This window comes from Mesocricetus auratus, unplaced genomic scaffold (assembly GCF_017639785.1).
Source record: "Mesocricetus auratus isolate SY011 unplaced genomic scaffold, BCM_Maur_2.0 contig_13278_pilon_obj, whole genome shotgun sequence".
In the NCBI taxonomy this organism is placed as follows: Eukaryota; Metazoa; Chordata; class Mammalia; order Rodentia; family Cricetidae; genus Mesocricetus; species Mesocricetus auratus.
Window position 1 is genome coordinate 13,131 of NW_024435451.1, and position 22,816 is coordinate 35,946.

Here is a 22,816-nt window from a genome sequence, read left to right on the forward strand (position 1 = left end):
GCCTGGACTCACTATATAGAATAGCATGGACTCAAACTCAAGAGAGATCTTCCTGCCTCTGTATCCTTTCTGCTGGGATGAAAAGTTTAGTCCACACAGCTCAGCTTAATCAGCTTAATCAACCCATTGAGATAGGCAAGGGCCTGCTCAGGGTTGCACTTTTTACTTGTGTGTACGAACACAGTATGTACACATGGCACTGGAGGGGCCCATGAAGTTCAGAAGGTGATGCCAGATCCCTGCTGTGCAAATATAGGGCCACACAACTTGGATGATGGGAACTGAAGTGGGTCCAGTGTACATGTTCTTTACTCCTGAGCCATACCAATTGCCCAAGGCTTTAATTTCCTCTATGTTGTGCCACATTATGAAGTATTAAGAGAGACATGTGGAATTTGATTTAAATCACTTTATTGGTTTAAAGATAAGGTATAAATAACAATGGATTAATTCAACTCACTAATTCCTAGAGAGAAGCTCTTAGTCCAAGTGCATTAGCTGGTACATGAAATCTCACCAAAAAGGAGCAGAAAGGGGATAACTAGAATGTAGAGGCTAGCCTGTACTATATGAAGAAATGCTCCTTCACAATACCTGCAAAATTTTTACATATTGTATACGTAATAAACAGTTAACTGCAAAAGGATACAAAACAACAGAAATATGACCACTGAAAAATTAATAGTCTTGTGTCCAAATTCTCAGGCACAAATTTTAAAAACAGACATGTGTGAACTAAAGCAAGCAGTTCCCAGGACGTTAAAGGTCAGCCTGAGCCTCACAGTGTTAAAACTTAGTTTCAGCGAAGAAAAGCAAACTGTGTTTGGTGGCAACTACCTGTGATCCCTACACTGTGGAGGGTGACGGTGGTAGTGTCAGAAGATCAGGATCAAGTGTTGATAAAGAAGTCAAGTAGTGAGAAGTGCTCAAAGAAGTCAGGTTGGGACATGTTAACTAGAGAGGCATCCACTTCACAAAAAAAGCTGGTCCCATGCCGGGCTTTGGTGGTGCACAACTTTAATCCCAGCACTCAGGAGGCAGAGTCAGGTGGATGTCTGTGAGTTCGAGGCCAGTGTGGTCTACAGAGTGAGTTCCAGGACAAGTCCTGTCTCAGAAAAAGAGCTGGTCCCTGATGGCAGTAGAGCCCCGACCATTACCTGTGGTGTTAGCAGATTGAGCCTCCTTCTTCCAGCAGCCTCAGTGGCAGCCTCTGCAGCTGCTGTTGAAGCTGTAATGAATTCACCAGTCTTGCTTGAATTTGCATCTTGCACTGGAGCTGGTTCTGCAGATGATTCACAAGCCACTGACTGATCTGGGATTTCCTCTCTTGCTGTTGTGGCTGGACTAGCCTGGCCACACTTCAGGGCTTTATATAAAAGACCCTCATTGGTCTCATCAATGGAGAAGACAGACTTGGGTTCTGGAAAAACACTTGGACTGAGAGGAGGAGGAGAGCTGACACTACATGGGCTCTCCCTCATGGAAAGAATGGTCCCTGAGTCTGGAGAAGTGTTGGAGTGGCTGACTGGTGGATGAGAAATGACACATAGCTGTGTCTGGATCATGGAATCCCCGCAAGCAGAGGCCATGAGAAGGACAGTGCCTTTGGAACTGGAAGATTTAGCTTGGGAATCCTTGCCTCCCTTCCATGACAGTTCTTTAGCCTTCTTCCTCTGTTGCTTCTCTTCTATGGATCTCTTTCTCTTTTTGTTGAACGCCTCAAAAGCCTGATCAGTTTTGGAGAAAATGGATGCCTGATCTAGTGTATTGTTCAAGGGGTTGAGTTGACGAGGAGAGGTCACAAGTGATGGTCTCTGACACGTGAGTGTGGGGCAATACTCAAAGGGCTGAGTACAGGAGGAGCACCGACACCCAATGGTCTCTCACACAGACTCTAAGCTGGCTGATTCTGCAAGAGGGACACAATATTTGGGAAGTCCACACCTACCACAACACTGGTGACTGAGCTTCCCAGATAGTTCTCTACTCTTTTGCCTCTTCAGCCTCTCCTAGCTGAGCTCTTCCTGGAAACATTTCTTCTCAAACTTGTGACCAATAATAGAGAAGTCAGGTTCATGGTGTGAAGAGTTACTTGAGGGGTTAAGTTGAGGAGTACAGATGATTCTTGAATGGCTCTGGCACTGGGAATCGGCACTGGGTGATGTGTCAAGAGGGACAGAACCTGTTGGGGATGCAGAGCTCTCCTGGTAGCCACAGTCAGGATTCAGATGTACTTCTCAGGCCTTTTTATGACTCACTTTAGCCCACCTTTTCTTGAAACAGATCTGGAGAAACAAAGGGAAATGACCAGGAGAGGACAGGTGTCCCATTTATGTTCCAATCTGAAGATGCTGGAAGAAATGCCTAGACTTTGCTCTTTACTCATCACCTATCACAGATTTCTGTGATGAGCTGAACCTGAAACCATCAATGCAGAAGGTTCTAATACCAGGAGGATGTTTGAATGGAAGAGACACTTTGGGGCACCATTATCCCTGTGTGTGGCACCACCATTCTGCATTAGGGAGTTAAGAGGAAGAGAATCAATCCTTAGATACACTTTTATCTTTATTCCATGGCACGTTACTGGGCTATGTAGCCACAATACTTGAGGGAAACAATTAGAGCAGGAGTCATGGAAGTGTGCAGATGACTTCTGGAGGAGAGGCTGTCTGAGAACAGTAAAGGGAAACAGCAGAGGCCATACCATGCTATGTCACTCTTACAAGTGAAAAGATTTGAGCCAGTGCCATACATTCCTCCTTCTTCAGATACACATTCTTCTCAAAATGTTCTTGCAATACCAGCTTTTGATTCTCGGTGGACACTCTGTGCTTCTGCTGCCTCCTTGGATCACTGGAAGACTTTTGTGCCTGTGGAGGAACTTTCAAAGTCAGGAGACCCTGTGGATATGGTGGGGCTGAGGTTCTTGCAGAACGTTAGGTGACAGGGTTAACCGGAGAGCTAGAGGATCTGTTAGTTGGAAGTGTAACAGGCCCTCCAGTCATTTTTAGACCAGGTGGAATTGGGAAGCCATAGGGAACATGAGATCCTGGAATCACATGGGAAATTGGTTCTATTGTGAGATCTTCATAGGCTAGAGAAGCTGTGAATAGAAACAGTAAAGGATCAGAGGAAACCCACAGTCCCTAGGTCCTCCACTTATAGGCCTCTGTCATCTGTTGCAGGCTTGTGAGACAGCATCCTGTTCAGGTCTGTTCCATGGTGTAGAAGTCCCCACAAAAGCATAGTAGGTGTGGCAGTAACCTGGAGTCTCATCACCACTGTTGTTCTTCTGGTTGCCCCACACGTAGTCCTCGTGTGAATCCAGGTGTTTACATCTACAAGGTAGACCTGCAAACACCTGAATTTTCACAGGACTTTCCAGCCATCAAGCTGGGAACAGGGTAACTTTCAAACTGCAAACATGCATAAGTCTCCAGGGTCTTACCAAGATTGTCAATCTTTTAGCTCCCTCTTCCCCACATCAAGACAGCCCCCTACAACCTACCTATCATACCCACACTTCCTTGAGACCTCAACTCTCCGGGAACTCAGTAGGTCGTTTCACCTCGCTGAGATCCCTCTCTGTTTGACCACTACTCCAGGGACCAGTGCTTAAATATCTTCTGGAAACCCAAAATCTCCACCCACTCTTTGGCTTCTCCCTAACAAGCGATATTCACATCCATGACCCACACCCAACCTTTGCTCCCACTCATATTTCAGTCACACCTGTGAGAGTCCTTACTAATGCAATCATAATTGCTTTCATTGGTTTGTTGTTGATGCAGGATTTCTCCACTAGCCTAGGCTAATCTGGAATTAAATTGACCCTACAGTCCTGAATCTCAAAGAGATCACCATGGCATACTCTCCTGAGTGCTAGCATTACATGTGTGGCTAGCATTGACCCCACATTGTTAATCACTGTTTCCAACTGAATATGAAGTGACAGGATTGTGTATGAAATGAATCTGAGAATATGGGTACAGCCCTCTTACTGCTAAACTTTACAAGAAATTGGAGTTTGATACAATTGTTCAGATTTATAACCTTACATTTAAATGCTAACTTGCTAAATGGTTATAGAAGTTAGGACCATTTATTGCTTCTACACTCCATGTTGGGTCAACAGGCCTGTTTGTTGAAGGAAGAATGTTCAGAAGGGGAAAGTCAGCCTACCCTAACTCCACAGTAGCTCCAGCTCCTGCCTTGTCTGCAGGAGACCCTGCCTTAAAAGGAAAACAAAATGCAATAATAATAGACAAAATTGCTCCATGAATCTCTAGATGTTCAAAGGAGAATGGTTGTATACTCTTCTTTGTCAAAGGACACATAAGAGCCAGACCAGGGCCACAGACCTCCAATCTCAGCTATTTGGATACTGTACTAAGAAAACTATAAATTCAAGGACAATCTGGATTACAGAGTGACTTTGAGGTCATGACAGGAACTTTTCAGAAATGTTAGACTAAATCCTTTATTTAGCATTCACAAACATTTACTTACATGAAATTCAAGTTCCCTATGATAGTCTTTTTACACAACAGTTTAAACTGACTTGGCTTATGAGAAACCCACCTGGGGTCATTACTTCTCCAAAAACAGGTCAGAGGAATCCAGGGACCAGGTGAGGACTGGAGAGGACACAGGCAGTGGGAGCATGGTGGAGCTTTGTGAATTTAGGGAAGGCAGCTGATCTCATCCTGGAGCTGGGGCCTCAGCCTGCTTCCCATGCTAACTGATTAGTGAAGAGATAAGCAGGCAGGCATGTTGCTGTGACAGCTGCAGCAGCCACACAAGGCTATTTGTACACACATCTGTAAGGAAAACACTTTACAGATGTGATCCATCATAGGTTGGTGACAAGTGAGGTCTCCCCAAGAAAAGGAGTAGACCAGCAATAAGTGACAACATTGCAATAAGGCCTTTTTGTCTGGTGTCAAGTGTTCATATAATTGGCTCTCAGCAGCTGCCAGTCCTGAGCAAATACTTGCAGCCTGACTTCTCAGGGAAAGGGACAACCTTGAGCAGCTCATGAGTAGCTCAAAACAACTTCAGGTCAAACATTGTGAACAGGGCTAAGCTCGTTAATCACAGAACAGAACTTGTGCCATAGTGTTCAGAGGCCCTTGAACCTGAGTAGACCTGAAGCATCAGTGGACCTTGCAAAGTAAAGGCTAGGAGGACATAGGCTGCCCTTAAGAGGGAAGACAAGACTCCACCCATATAAGTTGAGACTGGATCGTCGGAAGACTCAGTGTGGCTGGACAAGGTCTTTGGGTATCAGAAGCGGTGCCATGTGGCTAGGGGCCAAAGTGCACGGGCAAGTTATGCTCCGGGACCACATGCACGTGGCCAAAGTCGTAGTTGACAAGAACGTTGGGCAGAGGTGGTCCGTAGGGTGCTGGTGCAGAACCTATGTCAATGGGGAAGGTGTTGATTCCAGGCCACACAAGTGTCAGGCAGAAAGGTGCATGCACAACGGCAATGGGTAGCATCTGTGGGTGCGGGTTCTGTGGGACAGGCCGTGGCCCGCCTTCCACTTCCTGTTATTTCTTGGCTGGCTTCTCTAGTGGGGGACCGATGCGTTTGAAGGTATTCTGTCCATTCTTCCTTCTCTGTTCCTCTTCAGCCTCCTTTTGGATTTCCTCAATCAGCTTTTCATCATCTTCAGTGGGGTCGGTCCAAACGGAACACCTGGAACATTCCTGGCAAGAGGCTCCTGGACGGCGAGGATGCTGGCAGAAATGGTCATAGCCATCAATAGAAACTCGACAGAGGTAGCACATATGGGCACCACAGCGGCAAGTCATGTGGTTACAGCCTTCGGATTTGATGAGGCCAGTCCCACACTGGGGGCATTTTCTAATGCGAGCAGCAGCCATTTTTTCTTCCATAGATGTCCGATACTTGACGACATCCTTTTCCGCCAGCTCCTCACAGGTGAGACCAGTATGCTCTTTCCAGAGTCCCTGACACTTCCTACAGGTCTCCTTCCGGCATCGAGGATTAGGGCAGCTGAAACTCTTCACATCCCTGTCCAACAGAGCAAGGAATCCACACGAGGGGCAGCGGAAGAGCTCATCACCACAGGCTGCAGTGATTTCTTCTTCAGCTCTCCGTTCATAGTATTTGCACAGGATGTTCTGGGGCAGCACCTTCTCCAGTTCACTGGTTGGGAAGAAAGATGTGCAGTTGCCTTCCATGCAGCTGAGTTCTGACTTTCCAGACCCGAACACTGCCTCTTGGGCATATCTGATGAGACATTCTTTGCAGAACAAGTGAGCATCAGAGCACTGTGTTAGCTCCTCAAATGGAATCTCCTCATAGCAGCATCGACACTCAATCAGCTGTCCATCTTTTTCATATGGCTCTGCATTCATCTGTAGGGCAAGCAAACAGTCTTCATGCTCTGCCTTCTCTTTGATTTTCTGCTCATAGAATTCCTGCTCTTCCTGAACAGCTGGAAGGAGGTCTTTCTGCTCATAGGATCTATCGTGTCGACGCTTGTTTGCCAAAAAGTACATCCTCTTTTCTATTTTTATGTTACCTTGCTCAAATTTGAAATCGATGAAGGAATCCTGATTCATTTCTTTCCTCTTTTTCTGTTTTCCATTGGCATCGGGTGATTGTTCCTGCCATTTTTCAATAGCATCAGAAAGGGCCTTTCGTGTGATTGCATAGTGTCCTTTGAGCTTATGTAGGACCCACTTGATGTCATGGCTGCTGAGCATCTTGAAGTCAGCCAACAAGAGGTCAGCAGCTTGGAGGAAGCATTGCTCATCAAGTGGAGTCAGTTGGGAATAGTCAAAAAAGTCTACTTTAGGCACCTTCACCTCATCCTGCCTGGCAAGCAGGCTGGTGCTGGGCGGGATAATAATTCCATCTTCTCTCTTTGGATAATCTGGGTTTTCCAGAAGAAAATTACAAAGTACATTCAAATCATAGGTATTCTTCAAATTAATGATCTCTTTAACATACCCATTTGCTACATCTGGAAATCTTGCTTCTGTTTCTTTCACTAACCATGTAACCAGGTCTTGATCTAGTTCAGCTGCTCCTTGTCCCCACATGGCTTCCAATTTGGCCTCCTGAGATCCTGGAAGATGGAAAGCTGGCCCTCGCTCTTCACCAATTGCTAACTGCTGATCTTCAAGTTCTCCCAGAGGATGGGTCAGTCAAGGAGAAGCAGGGCCTGGGAATCCCCTACTGTTGGGGTTCTGACCTTGGAAAATCAGGCTCTGGGAAATCATGGCACAGGAATAATTCTGCTTCAGAATGTTGCTCTTGGGGCATGACCTGGTTTGTTCTCTCCGGAGGCTGTGGATTCAGATCCTGGAAGGATGGGTGGTCAAGCCGGTGCTCTTCTTCAATTACCTGGTCATATACTGAAGTAGCTGGCCGTCCAGGATTTGACAAGAGATCTGTCTCTGAGTCTTCAGATGGTTTGTTCTGAGCTTCCAAAGGCCCACTCTCTGGTAAAAGAAGACAATTTTCACCCACTATAATGCAATTCTACTCCAATTTGTGGCTGACAGTGTTGTTTGCTGTCTGCTTAATGCTTAGTCCAGGTTTGACTTTTTTGCCCCTCTCTAGATGCAGAAATTCACCATATTCATCCTCAGAATCATTCTGTGCCCCAGAACCAAACGGTGAGTTGTTACAATAGGAAAAACAGCTGTGGACATCTGTTTCACTGTCGGCACTAGAATTTCTGGAACTTTCTTCTCCTTGTCTGTTCAGACCATGCCACTGGCAGCTGATTTGAAGACAATGGATAGGGATGTCTGAGGTTCCTGTTATTCTGTCAGTGTGACATGATCTTCCAGATCTTCATCTTCATGTTGCTTAGAGACGTGCTGTCTCTGACACTCATTCATTCCTCTCCCTGGTGACATTGAAAATTGTTCAGGTGAGTGACTTCCTCTTTGTGATTTCCCTCTGCCATTTTCAAATTCTTTTTTTTTTTGGTTTTTTGAGACAGAGTTTCTCTGTGGTTTACGAGGCTCTCCTGGAACTAGCTTTTATAGACCAGGCTGGCCTCGAACTCACAGAGATCCACCTGCCTCTGCCTCCCGAATGCTGGGATTAAAGGCATGTGCCACCAATGCCCGGCTCAGGTTAATAATCTTAATCAATAAAGCCACCAGGTTCTTACTTTTCCCTCATTCCTCAGTTCAATAGTGACAGAATTCTGTCTCCACCCACCTTATCACCAACCCAGAGCCCAATTGGTGTTGAAGCTCTACTCCAAGGAAATGACCTTAAATTTATATCCACCTAGGACAGGTACTGGTCCTCAACTTTTTATGCCCAACCAACATCAAGCCGACCCCCACCCAGTAGCCTGGCTCAGATTGCAACCCCGCCCAATGGAACCCTGACACAGAACAGGATGTCTTTCTCTACTGAGAAGATATATTCAGTGATGATTTGGTTTGATACTGTAAAACTAATAGAGGCTTTAGGGATCCTCATGGGTCTTCAGACAACATGGAACTCTGGGACCTAATATATTTGTCTATCAATGGTCAGTGACCATCTCAGGAAATTGTGTCTACTCAGCTAGCTGACCCTTAATCTTCCTCTTTCTGTCCCAGTTCCTTCAATCCGTAATTCATTTTATTTATATATTCATACGTTCATATTCATGTTTTAAATTGAGAGAGGCTCCCTCTATATAGTGGATCTCACTATAGAACCAGGTACACTTACAACTCACTGAGTTTCCCCTACTATCTGACTCCTGTGTGTTGGGATGGAAAGTGTGGTACACATATGCACTATGGTTACCAATTCTTGATGGGGAAGAACCTTCTATGCCTTAGATAATCCTGAGTGACATTCATATCTTCCACGTTGCCAACACTCTGCCCTATCTATCTGGGCCATCGGGAGCCCCCATGTGGTCCCCAAGGTACCCAGAAATAACATTGGGAATTCTTCCAACAACGGAGTGCTTGGCATTAAAGGGAACTAGATAAAAGATGGCCAACAGTCCCTAGATTCAAAAGTCAAGACCTCCATCAATTTCTCTAGGCTTCCTACACAGGCCCCTCATTTTGTAGTAGTGAGTGGACAATGGCATATAAACTGGGCACAAACCTTGGGGACTCAGTAGCACTTCCCCACTCTGCCCCAATCCCTGCATGTGTCTGATCCTTGGTGCTCACATTGAAGGGATAAACTTACAAACAGTTCCTGAGGTTATACCTGACCCAGCTCCTATCTAGAAGGCATACAGTGACCACACCTTCCAGCACACATACCAGCTCCAGAATGCTGCCCAACACTCTTCCTACCCTATGGTCCTCTTTCTTCAACCAAGATATCCTCCTCTCCTTACTCCCACCACATTCACACTTCATTCACGGCACCAGTTCACCTGAAGACCACTAGGCTGCTGCACTTTTCCTGGACTCACTATGTATTGAACTTCTACTCTAAGAACATGGGCTTGAATAGCTCCACCAAGCAGGAGACTCTAAGCTCCTCACATTCTCTGTCTCCTCCTAACCTGAAGATGCTCAATTTCTTCATCCTGACACACCCTTTGGTGCCACTCAGGATTCTACCCTACCCTATAGAGGCCGAATCTCATTGACTTCATTATTCTTCTTGGGGATTTCAACACGGGGTTTTTCTGCAAAACTTTGAAGACTCTCCTGGCACTCATTCTGCAGATCAGACACATCCATCTCAGGGAGGTCCCACTGCCTTTGCCTTCCAAATGCTTGGATTAAAGGCAGAACATTACTCTTGTTCTCTAGATCTGTGTGTGTTGACCAGGCTGGCCCCAAACCCCACAGAGATTACTTTGCCTCAGTTTGCTGACAGCTGACATTAAAAGAGTGGCTCATGAGACCCTCCAAGAAATAATCATGGTTTATAGAAAATGAATACCAAGAGAAACTTGGTCTTGTTGTCTTGAGTCTTCATCCCTGAACATACTGGGGCTCCACCTGTCAGCACACATATCAAAAACTGGACTTCAACTTATCCTGCTTCTAGTGATACTCTTCAGTGGTTCCTTTGGCTAGGCATCCCTTCTTGTTGGTCAAAGGATACTTATGTTCTTTCTTCATTGTTTGCAACAATTTCCAACCACTCTCTCCCTACTTGTGGCACCCTGAAACTCTTAACAACTCCCTGGCTTTCTGTAGACCCTGTGTTCCCCAGACTCCCTGATGGTTTCTGGGGGTCTGTGCAGAGATTGCTGCTAGGCATATGTGGTGTTCAGAAGACAATGCTGTCATTCTTATGAGGGACTGAATTGCACTTAATCTGTGTTAAGAACTTACAGTTTGTTTCAAAGGGGTTCAGCGACTCCTAGTAGGAATACAATAGCTCAAGTGACATTTTACTTGTTCTGGAAAGCTTGTCTAGGAAGACCTCAGTTAACTGACCAAATCTTCCTTGAATCTACATTCAAATTTTAAAAATCTGGGTGACTTGAGTCTCAGTGGCAGAGGACTTGTTCAGATTTTTCAGAGGTATTGGCCTCAATCCCAAGTACAAGGAGATAAAAGAAAATTGAGAAAAATAATGAAAAAATATTATTATGCCTCAGTCCCCTCCAGCCACTGCCCTGTGCTTGAGGTGAGTGGGGGCTCTGCTCTGGGCCCCAACTCTCATCCCACTGCTTCCCTCTCCCTGTGTGTTCTCTGTGCCTAGAGTGGCCCCGCCCTGGCAGAAGGGATCACCATGAGTCTGGCCACACATCAGTCTTCAGTCCCCTCCTGCACCCTCCCTGAAATTGAGTCTTCAGTCTTCTCCCGCCTCTGCCCTGTGCTTGAGAGTGTCTCAGACCCACTAGGCCCATCGTGAGATCTGTCAGAGTATTGGACCTGCTTAAACGCACTGGAAAAGATTCTTAGACCCAAACCCACCAGGAGAGGAAGAAACACCAGGAGCTCCCACTGAAAGAAGGGACAGGAAGACAGCAATATAAAAAAACATAGTCAAGCCGGGCATTGGTGGCACATGCCTTTAATCCCAGCACTCGGGAGGCAGAGGCAGGCGGATCTCTATGAGTTCGAGGCCAGCCTGGTCTACAAAGTGAGTTCTGGGACAGCCTCCAAAGCCACAGAGAAATCCTGTCTCGAAAAACCAAAAAAAAACCAAAAAACAAAAACAAAAAAAACCATAGTCAACACGGGTGTTAGTGGCGGGTTTTAGACATGAAGAAGGGGATTGCCAGCCTACAATCCCACCGCCATAGTGTCTGAGAAGCAGGGAGGACCCTAAGAGAGATATGCATGGTAACCCAGGGAAAGGGAATGGGACAAGATCTCCTAACTGGATTGGGAGCAGCGGAATAGGAGAGGGGAAAGGGAGATGGGAGAAAGAGGGGGAGAAGAGGACACGGGGAGCAGGAAGGTTGAGTTGGGGTAAGAATAGAGAACTACAATAGTAGACGGAGCCATTATAGGTTAGAGGAGAGATCTGGCACTAGTGAGATTTTCAGAGATCTACAAGAATGACACCAACTGGCATTAAGCCCTCCCCTGATAATAAGATTGATGACTACCCTATATGCCATCCTAGAACCCCCATCCAGTGGCTGATGGAAGCAGAGGCAGATACTCACAGCTAAAAACAGAACTGGACTCCTGGAACCCAGTTGCAAAGAGGAGTGAGGAGCAAAGAAATCAAGACCCGGCTGGTGGAAAACCACAGAGGCAACTGGCCTAAACAAGTGGGAATACATGGACCCCAGACTGATGACAGTGAGCTCAACATTGGACTGATCCAGACACCCACCCCCACCCCCAACCTGGGTGTCAGATAGGAGGCCTCGGCAATCTATGGGACCTGGGAGAGTAGATCATATTTATTCCTGGCATACAAATGGACTCTGGGAGCACATTCCACATGGAGGGATGCTCTCTCAGTCTGATCACATGGGGGAGGACCTAGGCCCTGCTCAGGGTGATATGACAGACTCTGAAAATCCCTCATGGAAGGCCTTACCCTCCCTGGAGAGTGGAGGGAGAATTGAGTGGGGTGAGGATTTGGGGAGATTGGGGGATGGGGAGGAGGGGAGGGAGAGGGACCTGGGAGTAATATGTGTAAAAAGTTAAATAAAAAAATGATTATTCAGGATGGAGAGTCCTCAGAAAAATATGAGTAAACCTACCACAAGACCCAGAAACTCCACTCTTAGGCATATATTCAAAAGATGCTCATTCATACAATAAGGATGTCTGTTCCACTATGTTCATAGCAGCATTATTTGTAATAGCCAGAACTTGGAAGCAACCTAGATGCCCCTCAACTGAAGAATGGATAGAGAAAATGTGGTACATTTACACAATAGAGTACTTTTCAGCAGAAAAAAATGGAATCCTGAGTTTTGCAGACAAATGGATGACACTAGAAGAAACCATCCTGAGTGAGGTAAGCCAGTCACAAAAAGAGAAACATGACACGTACTCTATCATATATGGATTTTAGACATTGATCTGGGGAGTGCCAGCCTACAATCCCATGGCCAGAGAGTCTGAGAAACAACCATTCAATCGCTGATGGAAGTAGAGGCAGACTCCCACAGCTAAACAATGAGCTGAACTCAAGAAATCCAGTGACAGAGAGGGAGGACTGATGAGCAAAGGGGTTAAGACTGGTCTGTTTTAACCCCAAGAAACAGCTGAGCTGACAAGGGTTAGCTCTTGAATCCCAGAACGATAGCTGGTAATCCAGCATGGGACTGATCAAGACCCCCTGAATTTGGGTGTCAGTGAGGTGAGGAGGCCTAGGTAATCTATTGAGCCTTGGGTAGTAGATCAGTATTCATCCCAGGTATACAAATGGTCTTTGGGCACCCATCCAACAATGAGATATGCACTCTCACCCTGGACTCTTGGTGGAGGGTCTAGGCCCTGCCCTGGATGAAATGACAGACTATGGACACCCCCATGGAGGGCCTCACCCTCCCTGGGGAAATGATGGGATATTGGAGGGGTTGGTGGAAGGGCATGGGAGGAGGGAATGGAAAGGGAGAGGGACCTGGAATTGACATGTGAAGCAACCTTGTTTCTAATTTAAATTTAAAAATAAAATAATAAAAATTATTATTAAAAAAGAAACATGGAGAAGTCAGGTCCACTCAATCCATACCTTTTCAACATGGTACTTGAAGTTCTAGCTATTGCCATACGAAAACAAAGGGGGATCAAGGTGATACAAATTGGGAAGGAAGAGGTCAAACTTTCCCTGTTTGCAGATGATATGATAGTTTACATCAATGACCCAAATAACTCTACCTGGGAACTCTTACAGCTGATTAACACCTTCAGCAAAGTGTCAGGCTACAAGGTCAACTCAAGAAAATCAGTAGCCCTACTATATACAGATGATAAAAGGGCTGGAAAAGAAATCAGAGAAACATCACCGTTTACAATTGCCACAAACAAAATAAAAAACTTTGGATTATGCTAACCAAGCAAGTGAAAGACCTGTATCTCAAGAACTTTGAATCTTTAAAGAAAGAAATTAAAGAAGCCCTCAGAAAATAGAAAGATCTCCCATGCTCTTGGATAGGTAGGATCAATGTATTAAAAATGGCAATCCTGCCAAAAGCAATCTACAGATTCAATGCAATCCCTATAAAAATCCCAGCACAATTCTTCACAGACCTTGAAAGAACAAAAATCAATTTTGTATGGAAAAACAAAAGACCCAGGATAGCCAAAACATCCCTGCCCAACAAGGCAACGTCCAGAGGCATCACCATCCCTGACCTCAAGCTCAATCATAGCGCTATAGTCGTGAAAACAGCTTGGTATTGGCACAAAAACAGACAGGTAGACCAATGGAATCGAATTGAAAACCCGGATATTAACCCACACACGTATGAACACCTGATATTTGACAAAGAAGCTAAAAATATACAATGGAATAAAGAAATCATCTTCAGGAAATGGTGCTGGCATAACTGGAGGCTGGCATGTAGAAGAATGCAGATAGATCTGTGTTTATCGCCAAGCACAAAACTTAAGCCCAAATGGATCAAAGACCTCAACATAAATCCAGCCACACTGAACCTCTTAGAAGAGAAAGTGGGTGGTACCCTTGAACGAATTGGTACAGGAGACAGCTTCCTGAACATAATACCACTAGCACAGACAGTGAGATCAACAATTAATAAATGGGACTTCCTGAAACTGAGAAGCTTCTGTAAGGCAAAGGACACAGTCAGCAAGACAAAAAGGCAGCCCACAGAATGGGAAAAAATATTCACTAATCCCACATCTGACAGAGGGTTGATCTCCAAAATTTACAAAGAAGTCAAGAAGCAAGTCTCCAAAACAGCAAAGGACCCAATTAAAAAGTGGGCTGCAGAACTAAATAGAGAGTTTTCAATAGAGGAGTCTAAAATGGCTGAGAGGCACTTGAGAAAGTGCTCAACATCCTTAGCCATCCGGGAAATGCAAATCAAAACAACTCTGAGATACCATCTCACTCCTGTCAGAATGGCTAAAATCAAAAACACCAATGACAATTTATGCGGGAGAGGATGTGGTGAAAGCAGGACACTCCTCCATTGCTGGTGGGAGTGCCAACTGGTTCAGCCACTTTGGAAATCAGTATGGAGATTCCTTATAAAAATGGGAATAAGCCAGGCGTTGGTGGCCCACGCCTTTAATCCCAGCACTCGGGAGGCAGAGGCAGGCGGATTTCTGTGAGTTCGAGGCCAGCCTGGTCTACAAAGCGAGTTCCAGGACAGCCTCCAAAGCTACAGAGAAACCCTGTCTCAAAAAATAAAAAAAAATGGGAATAAACCTACCACAACCCCCAGCAACTCCACTCTTAGGCATATATCTAAAAGATGCCCATTCATACAACATAGATGTCTGTTCCACTATGTTCATAGCAGCATTATTTGTAATAGCCAGAACTTCGAAGCAACCTAGATGTCCCTAAACCGAAAGAGTGGATAGAGAAAATGTGGTATATTCACACGATGGAGTACTATTCAACAGAAAAAAGCCAATGGAATCCTGAGATTCGCAGGCAAATGGATGACACTAGAAGAAACCATCCTGAGTGAGGTAACGCAGTCACAAAAAGAGAAACATGGCATGTACTCTCTCATATATGGATTTTAGACATAGATCTGGGGACTGCCAGCCTACAATCCCATGGCCAGAGAGTCTGGGAAACAGAAACTTCATTCAGTGGCTGATCGAAGAAGAGGCAGACACACTTGGTTAAGTACTGAGCTGAACTCAAGAAAGCCAGTAACAGAGAGGGAGGACTGATGACCAAAGGGATTAAGATGTTTAACCCCCAGAAACATCTGACCTGACAAAGGTTAACTCTTGAATCCCAGGCATCATCCTGGGAATCCAGCATGGGACTGATCAAGACCCCCTGAATGTGGGTGTCAGTGAGGAGGCCTAGGTAATCTATTGAGCCTTGGACAGCAGATCAGTACTCATCCCGAGTATACACTCAGACTTTGGACTCCCATCCAACAATGTGAGATGCACTCTCACACTAAAATCTTGGGGTGGGTCTAGGCCCTGCCCTGGGTGAAATGAGACTATGGACACCCCCATTGAAGGCCTCATCCTCCCTGGGGAAATGAGGGGATAATGGGGGGCTGGAGGGAGGGCCCGGGAGGAGGGGTGGAAAGGGAGAGGGACCTGGAACTCACTTGTGAAGCAACCTTGTTTCTTATCTAAATTTAAACTGAAAAATAAATAAAAAATTATGCATTCCTTTTAGATTTAAAAAAAAGAAACATAAGATAAAATAAAACAAGTCATTTTTCCTAAAAGAAAAACATGTTATTACATGTGTTTTTCTGCATGCATTTGGTTCCATAGCCTGCCCAGAGTACATTTGTAGAAGTAAGAAAACAAACTGTATGTTTTCCCCTTCCATCCTATGGACCATGGAAATAAAACTCAGTTTCTCAATCTAGGTGACATGGACTTTTGCTGTGCCATTTTACAAGCATCAGAGCTCTGGGTTCTAAGGGTTATGTCTCCAGGAAAATCAATAAATGACACCAGTTTTCCATAGCTCAGGCTGATCTCATACCCATTGTATAACTAAGAATGACCATGAACTTCTGGTTCCCTACCTCAGACATGCTGAGATTACAGATGCTAATCCCTTGGGGGTGCCTTTTCCCTCCCCTTTAGATGCTACTGAGTACCTCAGGGGACATCCTGTCCTTTTTAGATATTTTTCTGATTTGTTTAAGGGCATTTTCTCATTCTTTTGGTTTTGGCTTTTCTAAGCAGGGTTTCTGTGTATTGTTTTGGAGGCTGTCCTGGAACTCACTCTGTAGAACAGGCTGGCCTCAAACTCACAGAGATTTGGCTGCCTCTGCCTCCTGAGTGCTGGGGTTAAAGGTGTGCTCCACCAACGCCTGGCTTTCTCCTACTCCTTTAAAACTTGAGAGCACTAGTCCTACATCTGCTCTTCTTACGGTCCTGAGACAGGAGAGCAATTCTCTTCTATAAGATGTGACCCATGGTCTCTATTAATAAATACGTTTTTCAAAATTCCCCCTTTTTAGTTAGAGTATTGTGTATCCTAAACTGAACTTGAATGTGCTGTATAGTCAGTCCATGAAGACCTTGGATTTTTCAAATGAAACCTAAGAGCAACAACTCTTAACAGGGAGTGGTGACACACACCTTTAATCCCATCACTAGGGAAACAGAGGCATCAGGATTTCTGAGTTGGAGGGCCGCATATTAAACAACAGGAGTTACAGAACATCCAATACTACACTGAAAATCCCTATCCCATGAACAAAGAAAATAAAAATTTGAACTACTAGCCTTTAATCCCAGCACTCGGGAGGCAGAGGCAGGCAGATCTCTGTAAATTCGAGACCAGCCTGGTCTACAGAGCGAGTTCCAGGACAGCCTCCAAAGCCACAGAGAAACCCTGTCTCGAAAAACCAAAAAAAAAATTTTAAACTACTTGTGTGTGGTGGTACATGACTTCAAGCCCAGCACTAAGGAGGCAGAGGCAGGAGGATGTCTGAGCAGTTTTACACAACCTGTACAACCTAGTCTACACGGGGAGCACCAGGACACCCAGAACTTTATGGAATGACCTGACCTCAAAAAAGCAAACAAACAAAAAAAGCCTTCAGCAACTATCAATACAAATTACAATTACTTTGAGATTTTTAACTCTCTTGGAAATGCCAAAAAAAAAAAGAACAACAGCAGCTCAGGCTGGTAAAGATGTGGGAGAAATGATGACTTATTCATTGCTGTTGGTCCCACAGTATGATACAACCACACTCCACACCCCACAAAACCATTGAAACAGAAGCCTTACTGGACAACTTACCCTGGCCATCAGCAGGAACTCCTGTCTTCACCAGATCACTGCTGCTGCTGCCGTTTGAAACTCCAGTCCAAGGACACGGCCTTAAATGTATTTTCCTTTCAGGCCCCTCCCAGATCCTCCACATTTTTCCCATCATTCCCACAGACACTCCCACTCAATGGCCCCTCCAGGTGTAAGCTTCACCATATAGAGGCTTGGTATATTTGAGGATGGCTTTCATCATAGAGCAGATATAACCAATGCTGCTTTTGTGGGGACCTAAAATGCTAACATATTTTGCCACACCCTCTTACTTCTCCAATCTTGGGACTGAGCCCATTTAAAATGTGGTCTTCACTACTTGGTGATTCTCTTAGTTCAAGGATCACAACTCAGGCTGCCAAAGGTCATCATCCTATGCCTTCTGATTGCTGTCACCCTACCTTTTTCCTTTTTTTCAAAAACAGTTTCTCTGTGTAGCACTGGCAGTTCTAGAACTCACTGTACAAACCAGACTGTCCTCAAAATGAAAGATTTGCACTTATATTCCTCAGCCTCAGAAATAGCAGGGTTAAAGGTGTGTACCACAATGCCAGGTCCTTTTTTTGACACAGGGTTTGTCCTTACAGCCCTGGCTGTTCTCTGTCTCACTGTATAGACCAAGTTGGCCTCAACATCACAGAGATCTGTTTGCTTCTGCGTCCTTTGTGCTTGGATGAAAGGATTGCCCACCAAATTCACCCCTTAGTGATGGAGTAGGGCTGGCTAACAGTCTGCCTGTCACTCTTTTCATTCATGATGCTACCAGCACCCAGTGTCAGGCATAGGCAATCGAGAGCCTCCCTCTGCTCCCCCAGGTCCAGGATGTGTCAAGGTCCCATTTGCCCCCACCTTGACTGTACACAGTCATCAAGGCTGATGCTGGCTTCTGTGCTTGCAGACTGGACATTCAATGGGTGTAGTACACAGCAAGTGATGCATTTTTGTGAGGGAATGAACTGCTTTCAGTCCACCCTGGGATCCCTCAGCTTGTGTCCCGGTGACCTTTGACTTGTGTGGAAACCTGCGTGAGGGCAGACCTCAGGTTAAAGGTCAACAACCAGGAAGTTTTCTTGACATTCACAGAGGATTAAAATGAACTACAGTAATGAATTATTGGAAAGTTAACAAAGCAATGCTTGGTGAAGCAGTGACAGAACTCTTTTCCAGCTTTGTGGGAAATCCTGGTGTAAATCCCCCATACTGGATAAAATATAAACAGAGGGTAAAATATAGTTTTCCTAATATTTTATTATAATCAATACATTAAAAATCACAGGCATCCAGGCTGAGGTGGCACATACCTTTAGTTCCAGAATGTGGGAGGAGGAAGAGGCAGGTGTATCTTTGTGAGTGGGAGACCAGCTTGGGACTATAGAGCAATTCCAGGATGGTCATGAGTACACAGAGAATTTCTTTGTATGTGTGTGTGTGTGTGTGTGTGTGTGTGTTTACACACTTTTATTTTGTGCATGTGTTCTGGACACATTCATTCTCAGGACATGTGGATGGAACCTGACAACATTTGCATGTTGCCATTACCCTTCAGTCATGAAGGCCTGGAAACACAGGTTAGGTTCATGTATTTGGTGGCAAATCGTTTACTAAAGAAGTTGTATCACAGAACTGTGATCATCCAATTGTTTTTATTTTCTCCCAAATTTTTGCCCCAATATTTTGTAATCTCTCAGAGGGAAGAACTAGACATGGGGTTTCTGTAGCTCAGGCAGGACTCATACAGTGTATGACTTCTGATTACTATGAACTTCTGATCCCCCTGCCTCACACACACTGAGATTTGAGGCCCATACCCCATGAGAGTGCCTTATCAAGCTCTTCAGCTGCTTAATTCAGTCCTAATTGGATATTTATTCAACTTCCTGTCTGGAAACCTGTGTGCAAGGTGATCATTTAATCCTGCTTCATTGCCATCTGGGAAAAAAATTTGTCCTGCAGCTGCTCTTGATATACTCCAGGGAGACGGGAGAACAATAATGTTGTAGAATATATGATCAAACTTGTATCTAATGATACTTTTTCATGCATTCCTTTTTTTTCCAGAAAGAGTTTCTCTGAGTAGCCGTGGCTATCCTGTTACTCATTCTGTAGAACAAACAACTCAAAATCTGAGACATGCCTGTCTCTGCCTCCCGGGTGCTGGTATTAAAGGCGTGTCCCACCATTGCCCTGCAAAAATTTTAAGGCGAGGCCTCCTTTATCCTTAACTGGCCTTGAACTTTCTTTATATCTGATGGAGGAGTTGGGATTCACCATGAGCAGCATGGCCCACAGAACAAGGAAGTTCATGCTGATTATGTCCCTATCTTCCCACTGAACTACATATGCCTCATCCATTTGAATTTTGTTGTTTGCTAAGGCAAATTATCAGTTTATAGCTCATATAGTCCTGTTATTTGCAGTTGCTTTGATGAACCTCTGACAAGATAACATTAAAACTGTAAGCCTTGCTTTTTGTATTTTTCAATTTTTTTCTCCTGATTTTTTCTTCATATGGAGTATCTTTGAATGCAAATGTGAAACAAATATGGCCTCCAGGCACTAAGAACTGACTGTTCCCCATGATGCCCCATTTAGGGGCTTTCCTGCGAATGAACATATTTTTGAAACATTATAGAAGGTATTCAAACTGGGCTTGGTGGCCTGGCCTTTAATCCTAGCACTTTGGAGACAAAGGCAGGTGAATCTCTGTGAGTTGTGGCAAGCATGGTCTACAGAGTGAGTTCCCAAAGAGCCAAGGCCATTACACAGAGAAACCCTGTGTCAAGAAACCAAAGGAAAAGTTAGGCACATGTAATGGATCGGCACACCAGCTTGGTGCAACAAGACTGTTTCGCCTGGTATTAAAAGACCCTTCAGTCTTTCTCTCAGGACCCTCTCCCCAAAGACCGCCAGGGAGCTGAGGTTCATTGCAAAACACAAGAGGATTTTTATTAAGCCAGCGTGGCGGGGTTCAGCTGCCTTCGAGAAAGAGTGAACCCCAAGCAGAAATTACAGCAAGTTTTTAGAGCTTGAAACCGCAAACGGGGTGGTGGGGGTGCAAGGGGAGTTTGGAAGTTGGTGCCAGACCTTCATAAATCACGAACGCTTGTGACTGTCTGACTGGCTCATTGTCTCAGGCAATGTCTGTGCCCTGGCTGATCTTTGTGACCCACCTGGAACCTTGAGGTTTGTGGAATGTTCCTAAGTCCCTGAGGACTGAGGTCTGGGAAATACTTTCAAGTCCTTGAGGGCCACCAGGGAAGAAGTTTAAGTGTAGCTGCTCACGTCCAAGGATGGAACAGCTTAGGAAAACAAGCTTTTGGAGGGCTAGCTGTTGGGGCTCTTCAGCATTTGGCAGAAAGCAGATCAGGACTCACAGGCCAGGCTTCAGGCTCACCTACAAAGCTGACCCAAAGCCGGCTTAGGCTACAGAAAGAAGACCATGCCTCAAAAAGCAACAAAAACGTCAAATAACAGACAAATCTTCCCACAAGTCTCTAGGTTATCAAGAAACAGAAATAATCCTAAACTCTTCATGTTAGCCTGGTGTTGGTGGTTCACACCTTTAATCCCATCATCAGGAGGTAGAGTCAGGTGAGTTCTCTGTGAGTTCCAGGCCAGTGTGGTCTACAGAGCAAGTTCCAAGACAACCTCCAAAGCAATAAAAAGAAACCCTGCCCTGAAAAACAAAAACAAAAACAGACAAGAAACTTTTATTGTTATCAGAGGTTACATAAGGTACAGTCCTGGGAGCATGGTCCTTTAACCCCAGCTACTTGGGAAGCCGAGGTAGGAGAATTGCAATTTTGAGGCAGACTGGCTACAGAGTGACATTGAGATCAACCAGGGATAAGTTGTCAAAACCAAATCACAAGCTTCAAGATCTACAAGTCAACTGTTGTTTTGTTCTGTACTTTTTGCCAGTACATGTGTGTATACAAAATGTGCATGTTTAAAGTCCAAAGAGACCAGATGATGAACTCAGATGCCCAGCCATTGAGGAGCCGAATGAATTGTTGTGAGCCAGTCATTGGCAGCTACAAACTGTACCATGGTAAAGCAAGAATTTCTCTGACTCACTGAGCCATCTCTCCTGCCTTACCAAAGCAATCTTAGAGACTATGTTATGTTTTTGTTTGTTTGTTTTTGTTTTTTCTTTTCATGACAGGAGGTCTCTGTTTAGCTTTGGACCCTGTCCTGGCACTTACTCTGTAGACTAGATAGCCCTTGACCTCATATAAATTCACCCTCTTCTGCCTTCATAAGTTTTGGGATTGAAGGTGTATGCCACCCCCACCCAACCTACTCCCTGCAATTTTAAAGTATTGATAGTTTGTAATGCAAAGTAGTAAGTTACACTGTAAATTTTACTCTACGATCACTATACATAATGAAAAATGTTCACTGGTGAAAAGTTAGTTCTGAAAACATTACACTAACACAGGTCTTTAGCACATCTGGAATCTCAACACTCAGTATCCAGGGGACAGCCTGGGATACATAAAAAATACTACATAATTAATTCATATACCTTAAAATTTGACCCAATTCAGTTGGGAAAAAACCCTGAGCCAGGCAGCAATCTCACACACCTTTAATCCCAGCCCTCAGGAGACAGAGGCAGGGAGATTTCAGTCAGTTCAAGGCCAACCTGCTCTACATGGTGTGTACAATGACAGAGAAGCCCTTTGTAAATAAGACAAAGACAGAAATGAAAGAAACACAGTGAAAACAAGGAGAAAAGCTCCATGATGTATTCTTTCTTTTATCTTTTCTTCTCTCATGTGTATCTACACTGCATGTTCATCTCCCTCCCCTCCTCCTGGTCCCTTCTCCCCAATTAACCTCAATGCCCAATCCATTCCTCATCTTCTTACCTGCAGAAAATAGCTGTCTTCCCAGTGATAAAAACCAAACTTGGCATTACAAAATTCAATGAGGATACAAACCTTATCATGGCAGGATGAGGCAACACACTATGAAGAAGGCGTCCCAAAAAGCAAGCAAATGAGTCAGACTCCACTCCCACAAAAATACCAAATTACACAACCATAACACATATTCAGAGGACTTATTCAGTTCTTTTTAAAATTTCTTATGTGCATTGGAGTTCTGCCTGCATTTATGTCTGGGTGAAGATGCCAGATCCCCTGGGACTGGAGGTAGAGTTAGCTGAGAAACATGTGAGTGCTTGGAATTGTACTCAAGTCCTTTGCAGAGCAGCCACTACTTTTAACTTCTCGGCCCTCTCTCCACACCCTGACTTATTCAATTCTCTACAGGGAGATTGATTGTCAGTTCAGTCTCTGTGAGCCCCTAGAAGCCCTGGTGATTTGATTCTGGGGTCATGTTCTTATGCTGTCCTAGAATCTTCTGGCTGCTACAATCATCTGTATCTATACCCCAGAATTTCTATGTGGAATTTCATTTCCAGTGTTTTCGAAACTCTGTTATAAGTTAGAATCCC

The 22,816-nt window shown here is 44.7% G+C and overlaps 1 pseudogene; it reads right to left on the reverse strand.

Moving 5' to 3' along the window:
- Nucleotides 1-4,469: 4,469 nt before the first annotated feature.
- Nucleotides 4,470-7,954, reverse strand: LOC121138732 (annotated as a pseudogene).
- Nucleotides 7,955-22,816: the final 14,862 nt, after the last annotated feature.